The following is a 13,446-nucleotide window of genomic DNA, read 5'->3' as shown; positions in this document are numbered from 1 at the left end:
ATTCAACAGTCTTGCAAAATTCACAGTGCTCACCATAGCACATACCGTCTCCAATGTCTGTCACCCAGCCGCCCCATCCCTCCAACCCCCCAACACTCCAACAACCCTCAGTTTGTTTCCTGAGATTAAGAATTCCTCATATCAGTGAGGTCATATGATACATGTTTTTCTCTGATTGACTTATTTCACTAAGCATAACACTCTCCAGTTCCATCCACGTCGTTGCAAATGGCAAGATTTCATTCCTTTTGATGGCTGTATAATATTCCAGTGTGTGTGTGTGTGTGTGTGTGTGTGTGTGTGTGTGTGTGTATATACCACATCTTCTTTATCCATTCATCTGTCCATGGACATCTTGGCTCTTTCCACAATTTGGCTATTGTGGACATTGCTGCTATAAACATCGGGGTGCATGTACCCCTTCAGATCCCTACGTTTGTATCTTTGGGGTAAATATGCAGTAGTGCAATTGCTGGATCCTATGGTAGCTCTATTTTCAACTTTTTGAAGAACCTCCATACTGTTTTCCAGAGTGGCTGCACCAGCTTGCATTCCCACCAACAGTGTAGGAGGGTTCCCCTTTCTCTGCATCCCTGCCAACATCTGTCATTTCCTGACTTGTTAATTTTAGCCATTCTGACTGGTGTGAAGTGGTGTCTCATTGAGTTTTTGATTTGGATTTCTCTGATGCCAAGCGATGTTGAGCACTTTTTCATGTGTCTGTTGGCCATTTGGATGTCTTCTTTGCAAAAATATCTGTTCATGTCTTCTGCCGATTTCTTGATTGGATCCTTTGTTCTTTGGGTGTTGAGTTTAATAAGTTCTTTATAGATTTTGGATACTAGCCCTTTATCTGATATGTCATTTGCAAATATCTTCTCCCATTCTGTCAGTTGTCTCTTGGCTTTGTTGACTGTTTCTTTTGCTGTGCAAAAGCTTTTTATCTTGATGAAGTCCCAATAGTTCATTTTTGCCCTTGCTTCCCTTGCCTTTGGTGATGTTTCTAGGAAGAAGTTGCTGCGGCTGAGGTCAAAGAGGTTGCTGCCTGTGTTCTCCTTTAGGATTTTGATGGACTCCTGTCTCACATTGAGGTCTTTCAACCATTTTGAGTGTATTTTTGAGTGTGGTGTAAGGAAATGGTCCAGTTTCATTCTTCTGCATGTGGAGGTCCAATTTTCCCAACACCATTTGTTGAAGAGACTGTCTTTGTTCCATTGGACATTCTTTCCTGCTTTGTCGAAGATGAGTTGACCATAGAGTTGAGGGTCCATTTCTGGGCTCTCTATTCTGTTCCATTGGTCTATGTGTCTGTTTTTGTGCCAGTACCATACTGTCTTGATGATGACAGCTTTGTAATACAGCTGGAAGTCTGGAATTGTGATGCCGCCAGCTTTGCTTTTCTTTTTCAATATCCCTCTGGCTATTCGGGGTCTTTTCTGGTTCCATACAAATTTTAGGATGATTTGTTCCATTTCTTTGAAAAAAGTGGATGGTATTTTGATGGGGATTGCATTGAATGCGTAGATTGCTCTAGATAGCATTGACATCTTCACAATATTTTTTCTTCCAATCCATGAGCATGGAGTCTTTTTCCATTTCTTTGTGTCTTCCTCAATTTCTTTCATGAGTATTTTATAGTTTTCTGAGTACAGATCCTTTGCCTCTTTGGTTAGATTTATTCCTAGGTATCTGATGGTTTTGGGTGCAATTGTAAATGGGATCGACTCTTTAATTTCTCTTTCTTCTGTCTTGTGGTTGGTGTATAGGAATGGCCCTGACTTCTGTGCATTGATTTTATATCCTGCCACTTTACTGAATTCCTGTATGAGTCCTAGCAGTTTTGGGGTGAAGTCTTTTGGGTTTTCCACATAAAGTATCATACCATCTGCAAAGAGTGAGAGTTTGACGACTTCTTTGCCGATTTGGATGCCTTTTTTTTCTTTTTGTTGTCTGCTTGCTGTGGCTAGGACTTCTAATCCTATGTTGAATAGCAGTGGTGATAGTGGACATCCCTGCCATGTTCCTGACCTTAGGGGGAAAGCTCTCAGTTCTTCCCCATTGAGAATGATATTTGCTGTGGGTTTTTCATAGATGGCTTTTATGATATTGAGGTATGAACCCTGTATCCCTATACTCTGAAGAGTTTTGATCAAGAAACAATGCTGTACTTTGTCAAATGCTTTTTTTGCATCTATTGAGAAGATCATATGGTTCTTGTTCTTTCTTTTGTTAATGTGTCATATCACATTGATTGATTTGCGGATGTTGAACCAACCTTGCAGCCCAGGGATAAATCCCACTTGGTTGTGGTGAATAATCCTTTTAATGTACTGTTGGATCCTATTGGCTAGTATTTTGGTGAGAATTTTTGCATCCATGTTCATCAAGGATATTGGTCTGTAATTCTCCTTTTGGATGGGGTCTTTGTCTGGTTTTGGGATCAAGGTAATGCTGGCCTCATAAAACGAGTTTGGAAGTTTTCCTTCCATTTCTATTTTTTGGAACAGTTTCAGAAGAATAGGTATTAATTCTTCTTTAAATGTTTGGTAGAATTCCCCTAGGAAGCCATCTGGCCCTGGGCTTTTGTTTTTTGGGAGATTTTTGATGACTGCTTCAATTTCCTTAGTGGTTATAGGTCTGTTCAGGTTTCCTATTTCTTCCTGGTTCAGTTTTGGTAGTTGATACATCTCTAGGAATGCATCCATTTCTTCCAGGTTATCTAATTTGCTGGCATAGAGTGGCTCATAATATGTTCTTATAATTGTTTGTATTTCTTTGGTGTTGGTTGTGATCGCTCCTCTTTCATTCATGATTTTGTTGATTTGGGTCATTTCTCTTTTCTTTTTGATAAGTCTGGCCGGGGGTTTATCAATCTTGTTAATTCTTTCAAAGAACCAGCTCCTAGTTTCATTGATCTGTTCTACTGTTCTTTTGGTTTCTATTTCATTGATATCTGCTCTGATCTTTATTATTTCTCTTCTCCTGTTGGGTGTAGGCTTTATTTGCTGTTCTTTTTCCAGCTCCTTTAGGTGTAGGGTTAGGTTGTGTATTTGAAACCTTTCTTATTTCTTGAGAAAGGCTCGTATTGCTATATACTTTCCTCTTAGGACTGCCTTTGCTACATCCCAAAGATTTTGAACAGTTGTGTTTTCATTTTCATTCCATGAATTTTTTAAATTCTTCTTTAATTTCCTGGTTGACCCATTCATTCTTTAGTAGGATGCTCTTTAGCCTCCATGTATATGAGTTCTTTCCAACTTTCCTCTTGTGATTGAGTACTAGTTTCAAAGCATTGTGGCCTGAAAATTTGCAGGGGATGATCCCAATCTTTTGGTACCGGTTGAGACCTGATTTGTGACCTAGGATGTGATCTATTCTGGAGAATGTTCCATGGGCACTAGAGAAAATGTGTATTCTGTTGCTTTGGGATGGAATGTTCTGAATATGTCTGTGAAGTCCATTTGGTCCAGTGTGTCATTTAGAGTCTTTATTTCCTTGTTGATCTTCTGCTTAGATGATCTGTCCATTTCAGTGAGGGGGATGTTAAAGTCCCCCACTATTATTGTATTGTTGTCGATGTGTTTCTTTGCTTTTGTTTTTAATTGCCTTATATAATTGGCTGCTCCCATGTTAGGGGCATAGATATTTACAATTGTTAGATCTTCTTGTTGGATAGACCCTTTAAGTAGGATATAGTGTCCTTCCTCATCTCTTATTACAGTCTTTGGTTTAAAATCTAATTTGTCTGATATAAGGATCGCCACCCCAGCTTTCTTTTGGTGTCCATTAGCATGGTAAATGGTTTTCCACCCCCTTACTTTCAATCTGGGGGTGTCTTTGGGTCTAAAATGAGTCTCTTGCAGACAGCATATCGATGGGTCTTGTTTATTAATCCAATCTGATAACCTGTGTCTTTTAATTGGGGCATTTAGCCCATTTACATTCAGGGTAACTATTGAAAGATATGAGTTTAGTGCCATTGTATTGCCTGTCAGGTGACTGTTACTGTATATTGTCTGTGTTCCTTTCTGGTCTATGTTGCTTTTAGGCTCTTTCTTTGCTTAGAGGACCCCTTTCAATATTTCTTGGAGGGCTGGTTTCGTGTTTGCAAATTCCTTTAGTTTTTGTTTGTCTGGAAGGTTTTGATCTCTCCTTCTAGTTTCAATGACAGCCTAGCTGGATATAGTATTCTTGGCTGCATATTTTTCTCATTTAGTGCTCTGAATATATCCTGCCAGTCCTTTCTGGCCTGCCAGGTCTCTGTGGATAGGTCTGTTGCCAATCTAATGTTTCTACCCTTGTAGGTTACATATCTCTTCTCCCGAGCTGCTTTCAGGATTTTCTCTTTGTCTCTGGGACCCATAAGTTTTACTATTAGATGTTGGGGTGTTGACCTATTATTATTGATTTTGAGAGGGGTTCTCTGTGCCTCCTGGATTTTGATGCCTGTTTCCTTCCCCAAATTAGGGAAGTTCTCTGCTATAATTTGCTCCAATATACCTTCTGCCCCTCTCTCTCTTTCTTCTTTCTGGGATCCCAATTATTCTAATGTTGTTTCATCTTATGGTATTGCTTATCTCTCGAATTCTGCCCTCATGGTCCAGTAGTTGTTTATCTCTCTTTTTCTCGGCTTCTTTTTTTCCATCATTTGGTCTTCTATATTACTAATTCTCTCTTCTGCCTCATTTATCCTAGCAGTTAGAGCCTCCATTTTTGATTGCACCTCATTAATAGCCTTTTTGATTTCTACTTGGTTAGATTTTAGTTCTTTTATTTCTCCAGAAAGGGTTTCTCTAATAAGTTCCATGCTTTTTTCAAGCCCAGCTAGTATCTTTAAAATCATCATCCTGAACTCTAGGTCCGACATCTTACTTATGTCCGTATTGATTAGGTCCCTGGCAGTCAATACTGCTTCTTATTCTTTTTGTTGAGGTGATTTTTTCCATCTTGTCATTTTGTCCAGAGGAGAATAGATGAATGAGAGAACAAAATGCTAACAGGTAACAACGTCCCCAGAAAATATACACTAAACAAATCAGAAAAGACCTGAAACCATTGGAAAAGAAAGGGAAAGAAAAAGATAAAAACAAACAAACAAAAAAAAACAGAATATGATCAAATATGATCAGGCTGGTGCATAGATCAGCACCACACACAAGACTTTGGGTGTATTTTGGTCTGTTAGAAGAAAGTGCCTCCCAAAATTTTAAAGAAAGAAAAACTTATATATGTACAAAAATAAGGGTTAATACAATGAAAGAATGGAATATGACTGTAAAGATGAAAATTATAAAAGATTTTATAAAAGGAATTGATAAGAAGTTGGTTGAAAAAAGAAAGAAGAGGATTTAAAAAAAAAAAGAGAGAATGTGATCAGGCAGGAGACTAGAACAAAGCCATACAGTAGAGATTTAGGGTATATTTTGATCTGTTAGAAGAAACTGTATCTCGAAATTTTAAAGATAGAAAAACTTATATATATATATATATATACCAAAAATAAGGGTAACTACTATGAAGGGATAGAATATGACTCTAAAAATGAAAAAGAAAAAATATTTTTTAAAAAAGGGATTGATAAGATGTTGGTTGAAAAAGGGAAAAAAAGTCAAAAAATAAAAAGACAGTTAAAAAAAATTGACTTTGAAGGACCAAAGAATCATGGTAAAAAAGCCATGAATTCTATGTGCAGTATTCCCCTAGTGCTGGCGTTTTGCCGTTCTCATTGATCAGTAAGCTCGGTCTTGGCTGGCTGTTCTCGCTGATCTTCTGGGGGAGGGGCCTGTTGCCGTGGTTCCCAAATGTCTTTGCTGGAGGCAGAATTGCCCCGCCCTTGCCCGGTCTGGGCTAAGTAATCTGCTCGGGTTGCTCTCCGGGGCTTTTGTTCCCTGCGAGCTTTCCGTGCAGCTTTGGAGGCGGAGAGTGAAAATGGCGGACTCCCAATCTCCGCCCCAGAGGAGCCGGGAACTCGGGGCCCCGCTCCTCAGTGCACCCCCAGAGAAAAGCAGTCAGTCACTCCCGTATCCCCGGTCCCCGGCCGCACTCCGTGCTCACCTGGCCTGTGACCGAGCGTTTCTATCTCTGGCACCCGACTCTGTGGAGTCTCCAAACCCAGCAGATCCCTGCAGTGCACTCCCGTGCCGCTCCTCCTGGGAGAGGAAGGGGAGTCTCCCCGGATCTGCCGCTTGTTGGGTCCCACAGGAGGAGCAGTGGCCTGACTGTGCCGCGGATCACGGTTTATGGCAACCCCGAGCTGAGAGCCCGCGCCTGGGCTCCGTCTCTGCAGCCGGCTTCCCTGCTCCGTTACCTGGGAGCTCTGCCACACTCAGGCACCCCCGGTCTTTCTGTGACCCCGAGGGTCCTGAGACCACACTGTCCCACGTGGGTTCCACCCCCCACTTAGCCACTGGAGTGACATCCCTCAGTGGAGCCGACTTCTAAAAGTTCCGATTTTGTGCTCCGCGGCTCTATCACTTGCCAGAAGCAGCCGACGGAGGCCCCTCCCCCTCCGTCTATCCTCCTGAATATCGCCTTGGATTCCCTTCTCCGCATGTCCTACCTTCCAGAAAGTGGTCGCTTTTCTGATGAGAGAGTTGTTGCTATTCTCTTCTTTGATCTCCTGTTGAGTTTGTAGGTGTTCAGAATGGTTTGATCCCTATCCAGCTGAATTCCTGAGACCAGAGGAAATCCAGGTCTCCCACTCCTCCGTCATCTTGCTCCGCCCCCTGGGCCATTTAACCTTGTAAATGACTCTGGTTTCTTCTTTGCTTTGGATTCTGGGGAGCTTACGGAACAATTTTTCTGACCATCTCTAGTAACTACAACTGCATGAACCCAAATGGTACACTTTCTGTGTGCACTTGGATCCCTGGTTTTGTTAATATTTACTGCCTTATGTTTCCTTCCCTTCAACTGTGTCAGTTATCTGCCTCTACCTTTGTAAAAGTGTGTGTGTGCATGTGTGCGTTATATCAAATATTCGTGGAACGGAGGAGTATAAGAATGGAAGTGAGTAAATAAATATTTTTTTAATTCTATCTGGTATAAATAAATAATTGTGCTTACCTAATTATATCACAGTTGCCTTGTGTTGTCCCCACAGCAGACTGTGAACTCCAAACTCCAAATGCTTCAAGCAACATGTCTTTTTCACTACTCTATTCAATGATTGTTAAATAACAAAGTCCATTTCTTACTGTATTACTGTATTATTGATTCTTTTGCTCTTTTAAAAAAGATTTTACTTAGCTTTGCACAGTGGCAGTATTGTAGTCAATGAGGTTTATCTGAGGCACGATTATTGCTAATTAAAAAAGATTTTATATATTTATTTTAGAGAAAGAGGGAGTGCATGAGCAGGGGGAAGGGCAGAGGGAGAGAGAGAATCTCAAGCATACTTAGCGCTTAACAGGGAGCCCAAAGCAGGGCTCGATCTCAAGACCCTGGTATCATGACCTGAGCTGAAACCAAGAGTTGGCCACTCAACAGAATGAGCCACCCAAGCACCCTATGGATTTTTTTGCTTTGACCAGTAAGGAATCTGCTCAATTTTTTTAGAAACAGAGAAAAAAAATATCTTATGAGTTTTAACTAAATATTATGAATGCAGGTCGCCTTTATGTTAAGGGTAATTCAGAGTTAAGTAAACCAGACCATCTCAGGGTCCCATGGGAAGCCAAGCCAGGGTTACAACCCCATCCATACCCTGGCCATCCACTGATTTTTCCCTCCATATTTCAGTATATCAACTCTATGTTTATTAATAAGGTAATAGATATTCTGATTTCGAGCTAACAGTAAAGTCAGCTTTTAATCAGTCTCAGAAAGTAAATTATGAATAAAAATAGACAGGGAACAGTTACACAGGATGAACTTGGACATTCAGCCTTCATTGCATAAACAAGCTCAAAATCCAACTAATGCTTTTAATAGACTCTACATAACTATCATTTTTCTTGGAAAGAGATAATAAATTAATGGTGTAAGCAGCAACCAGATTTATATATACATTAATGTCCTAATTTATGAAAACCAATTTGTGTGGTAGGGGAAAAAGAGTGCAATGCATTTCTCAATTTGTTCCCATGATCTCATTTACCTTATTACTTTGTTATTATTTGTAAAATTAATTGATTTCCCTTTTGCTCCACACTTTTCTCTGATTTTCTAGAAGGGGCAACAGCTGCTTTCTCAGTTCTGAAAGGCACAGGGAGCCAGTGGCGGCTGAGATGCTGACTAGTGGCTTGGTGCCCATAAGTGCTGTGATTTCCCCTCAAAGCTCTGTCAAATGAACCAGAGAATGGCTGAAAAGCAGGCCCTGCTATTCTCAGCACAGACTGGCAACAATTTGTGCTAAATTGCATTGAATTTGGGGATCCAGACAAATGCCCACTCGGGACTAAGTTTAACTCACCTGGTTTCTCTGAGTAACAGATAAATCCCAATAGAGGAAAACAGTTTTCAAATAAAGAAAAGGAAACTTGAAATTTTCTAATGTCTCCGGATTTGTGGATGCTTCCTTACCTCTGCTCCTCATTCCTCCACTTTTGGGAAAATAATCTTATGTTCTAACCTAAATTTGTTCACATTTTTCCAGGTTTGTGCCTGATTTTTTAACAGAATATGTGTGTCAGTATGACTTTGAAAGTTAAAACATGGGGCAAAGTATTCCCTGGGTATTAATAAGTAAAAATAAAGATAATCTTCACATCAGATACTAATGAAGAAGCTTTCTAGAAAATATCACAAAGCCTCATTGTATCTTAAATATTAATTTAGCCAAGTCAAATGGTACAATCACATTAAATCAGCTACTGATAATTGAGAATTTGGGCATTAGGGTAAGTGAAAACTCCAAACTGACTGAAAAAAAAAATACATTCACTAACTCTAACACATGACATTTCTCCAAGTGTCCCAAAGAACAATAAGAACTAGCCAGTCCCACTTCTTCCCCATCCTCTTACCTGACTGTGGTTTTCAGTCTCCTGACTCTCATGATTTTTAGCTCCTCTTCAGACCTTTCTGTATCCTTAATGATCCTTAACATTCCACCCTCACATCTTTTATGTTCTCAAATATCCTCTATAGTCTAATGATTCCCTGTGCTTAACCTTTCCTTTCACAGGCAGGTTTCATACCTGTGTCTCTAACAATCTACAGGACATCTCTATCTCCATACCTGTGTGTCTAACAACCTGTGGGGCATTTCTATCTAAACCTGAGCAGCTCTCTCAAGGGCCACTAGTCTGCATGAAGTGCTCAGTCAGTCACCCTCGACTCTTCACCCCCGATATCCAATGGGTCAATGATATCTATCAATTCTGCTTCTTCCTCTCAGAACTTAGACAACATTCCCCTTGGAGACATTTGCATTTCCACTTGAGATGATCTCCGTCATTGAGCCTGTCTTCCAGGCCACAAAACTTTCCATCTGATGTCACCATTCTGCCCAAAAGTTTTCAAGGACCTCTCCCTGTCTCTGAGAGAAAACGAATGGCTTCATTACAATATTCATTCCATCGGTCTATCTAGTCACTCATCTATTTGTTTACTCAACACATATTCACTCAGCCCTTCCTAAAAGCCAGGCACTGTTTATACTGAATGTGCAACAGGAGGTAAAATACAAGACCATGGCTTCTCTGAACCCCAGCCCTTCATCCAGCCTCATCCAGCCTCATCTCCATCCTCTCTCCCTACTATACCCTACACTCCATTCACACCAAATTTCTGAGTTTCCTAAATATGCTTTACACGTTCTACCTCCCTGTCTTTCACACATCCTAGGCTCTCTTTTATTTTTATTTTTTTAAAGATTTTATTTATTTATTTGACAGAGAGAGACACAGCGAGAGAGGTAACACAAGTAGAGGGGGAGTGGGAGAGGGAGAAGCAGGCTTCCCGCCGAGCAGGGAGCCCGATGCGGGGCTCGATCCCAGGACGCCGGGATCATGACCTGAGCCGAAGGCAGATGCTTAACGACTGAGCCACCCAGGAGCCCCTAGGCTCTCTTTTAAAATGAACTTTTTTTCCCTCTGAATTGTGAATTCCTAATGATACTTAAAGACCAATGTCAAGTGTCACCTCCTCTGAGAAATACTCCCAGGCTGTCCTAAAGAGTGTGGACCACTCATTGAGAACTCTCAGTAGGGTTTTATTCCTATGATAGACATCCTTCAATTAAACACATCTAAAAAGTGCCCAATAGCTAAGCACTACAGGATGGACTGTCGTTTTCTATTTATTTATTGCTTTTTTTTTTAATTTGCAGCACCTCAAATAATGCCTTTCAAACCATTAAATGTATGTTGGGTAAAACAAATTTTTCTCATTCCACTTCATAAATGTAAAAAGCAAACTAGTTTGGTAAAATGAATTGTCTAATTCTAGTGATGGAGGCAAAACAAATGAATTTAAAATAAACCCTACTCCCAACTTTTCTGGGTGAAAGGAAAAATTGGTCTTCTGGCAATTTTCACTGCTGCAATTATTTTTATGACCTAGTTAGAAGGTAAATGAATGACCTAAATGAAAAATCTGATGTAGATGAATGTACTGATGGGTTTCAGAACTTGAAGACAAGGTGCTTTTCTCACACATGCAGCTTTGAGATGTTCTAGGAAAATTGTGTGCTTCCACATCATTTACTCCCAAAAGTTAAGGATTTTGTGAGCACCTCTCTAATTACACTTTAAGATGTAAGTATGCAAAATGACCTCCTTTGGCCATATTAGCAGTAGCTGTCTTATTCTCAACCTGCCACTTCTTGAAAGAACATTAGTTTTTACCAATGGCTACTATTCACATAGTTTAGAATAAATGTCTTCACAGTCCCTCGGCTTAACTCAGGAAACTGATAGGGTATAGCATATTCTCCTACCCAATCTCTCCTTTGCTCCCCACCCCCACCCCAAACCCTTTCCAAGGCACCAATGTAAAAACTAACTGATAACATTCTGTATTCTTCACCCATCGCTGGTCTATTATGATCTAAAACTGGGCTGCTTCTGGCTACCGGGTGGAAATCCCATGAGCATCTATTGCTACATCATTCAAAGACCAGCAGCCTGGGATTCTGAAACACAGGAGTAGAGGAACAGGAAGAGGCTCTCATGGGGCATTTGTTTCTTGCAGATCCATAAAGCCAAAGTCTTCCTGGCTGCTTTTCATACATGGGTTCATTCTTTGTTAAAAAGATATGGCATAAGGCTTAGCGGGTATACAAGAACTCAAGCTGTTGGATTGTATAGAAAGGGGGAAGGTATTTTGTCAGCTTTTGAGATTTCTTTTTAAAATGTGACCAGACATTCATATACGCATACAGACTTTCATTTTAATCAGCAACATGCAAATTGCATATTCATCTGGCTAGTCATAGGGCAGGCACTGTTCATAGAGATAGGGCTATGCATTATAGGCACAATTCTGGTGAAAAGGAATCTTTGTTTTAAAAAAAGTACTGGAGGTGAAAAGAAACAAGTGTTATAAAAGCAAACACAATTTGGGACCAGGACTCCTGAGATGTGGTTCTTATTTCTGGTTGCCTAGTACAAAGCCAATCAAATTTCCCATGATTGTTTTAAAAACGTCAATACAAACTCCACCATAAGATACAACTATTTGATTCCCAAATGTTTCTGTTTGCTACATTGGTGCAGTTTTCCTAACAAAAACCTTTTAGTTGATTATGAGTGAGTCCTATTTCCATGCTGGCTTATTTTTAACAACGAATTCCAATGCAGTCAGGGCTATTTTTGTGGCTGAATATGCTGAATGTCATTCCAGACTCTTTTTGTCAAACTCATCAGTATCATGCTATATCCCTATGTTAAATGTTAAAATAATAATAAGTATTTATATACATTTTATATTTCTTATATGATAAAAAAGACTATTTTCACCCTATGCTTTTATTTAGTCAGTGATTATCTCTTTCACATCCTGGGGAGCATCAAATTTATATTTAATTGTAATACTCTACAGGAATGGTGAATCTGCCTTAACATTCCCACCCCCATACCTACTTCTGAGTCACAGGGAAGAGTCATGGGATGATTCAACTTCCGTTTGATCCCAGGTACATATGATGACTCTCTTTTCTTCTTCTTTTTTTTTTTTTAAAGATTTTATTCATTTATTTGACAGAGAGATAGCGAGAGCAGGAACACAAGCAGGGGGAGTGGGGGAGGGAGAAGCGGGCTTCCCGCCGAGCAGGGAGCCCGATGTGGGACTCGATCCCAGCACCCTGGGATCATGACCTGAGCTGAAGGCAGACGCTTAACAACTGAGCCACCCAGGCGCCCTGACTCTCTTTTCTTCTATTTCTATAACACATGGAGATTTTGGAAAACTATGGCCAATCTCTGCTTCCCCCTTCACCGCACTGACCATCTTTTACTGTTAGTACCTAATAATCGCCTTCCAAGAGAGGCTACAAACTACATAAAAGTGAAGGTTGTCATCTGCTTTGTTCATTGCTACATCTCCATTGTCAGGAACAAGGATAGTACAAAGAATTACACGGATGAATCAATGTTTGAATAATAAGCTCAAAAGAAACAATAAGTAAATTGCCTAGATATCTGCATCTTCATTTATATACTCTTATTTGTTAAAATGTGAATAGTTAAGTAAATTTTGGAATTAAACATCAAATTGATAACAAAATAAATGTACATAATTGAACAAAAATTTAAATAGATGAACAGAATAGAGTCTAGAGTTCACAGAGAGAGAGAGAGAGATGTAGTGGCCTGCAACATACAGTCAAACAAGGTAAAGGAAGGACTTCTATGGGGCAGAAAAGCAGAGATGTGACCATTCCTTTATCAGCAACCAAGCTGCACCATACTTCTCTCACATTCATCTTTAAAAGGAAAGGGAACAAAACGAAGAGAAAGTAGACAAGTACCCCTCTATCAATTGCACTGACTTAGATTTGGGAAGTATAATTAAATATATGCATGAGATGATACTAACAGGATACACACCTCCCACCTGGTCCTATACTTGGTCTACCTTGACCCTTTCTCATTTCAGGAGCTCCCAAAGCTAGGGAAATATGTACACTGGGCCCACTCCTCCATCATTATCTTGATTTTCACTTCAAAGTGAAAGTCCAGATGTCAACCTATAAGGAAAGATGTGTAAGAATGTGAAATCCTACAGAACCAATTTTGTACGGTTCTCCTCCCATCTCCAGCTGCCACCCCCCTCACTCCAAGCTAGCAAAAGAAGGAGGAGCAGAGTTGAAGAGGGCAAAAAAATGCCCTGGTAAGTTTGATTACATAAGTGTGGGAAGGCCTTGAAGTCACTTAGGTGGAACCCAATGAAGTAAACGAGATCCTTTGCCAGAATGCAAAAGCAGCAGTATAAGTCAGGAGCAGTAAGTGTGGGCAGGTTCAGTAGAGAAGACAGGGCATAATATTCCTTTCAGTCCCTCTA

At 40.2% G+C, this 13,446-nt stretch overlaps 1 pseudogene; it reads left to right on the top strand.

The window, feature by feature from the left end:
- Positions 1–7,246: 7,246 nt before the first annotated feature.
- Positions 7,247–7,331, top strand: LOC123325128 (annotated as a pseudogene).
- Positions 7,332–13,446: the final 6,115 nt, after the last annotated feature.

The sequence above is a fragment of the Neomonachus schauinslandi genome, chromosome 6, assembly GCF_002201575.2.
Source record: "Neomonachus schauinslandi chromosome 6, ASM220157v2, whole genome shotgun sequence".
Taxonomy (NCBI): Eukaryota; Metazoa; Chordata; class Mammalia; order Carnivora; family Phocidae; genus Neomonachus; species Neomonachus schauinslandi.
This window is presented reverse-complemented; position numbering and strand designations above follow the sequence as displayed.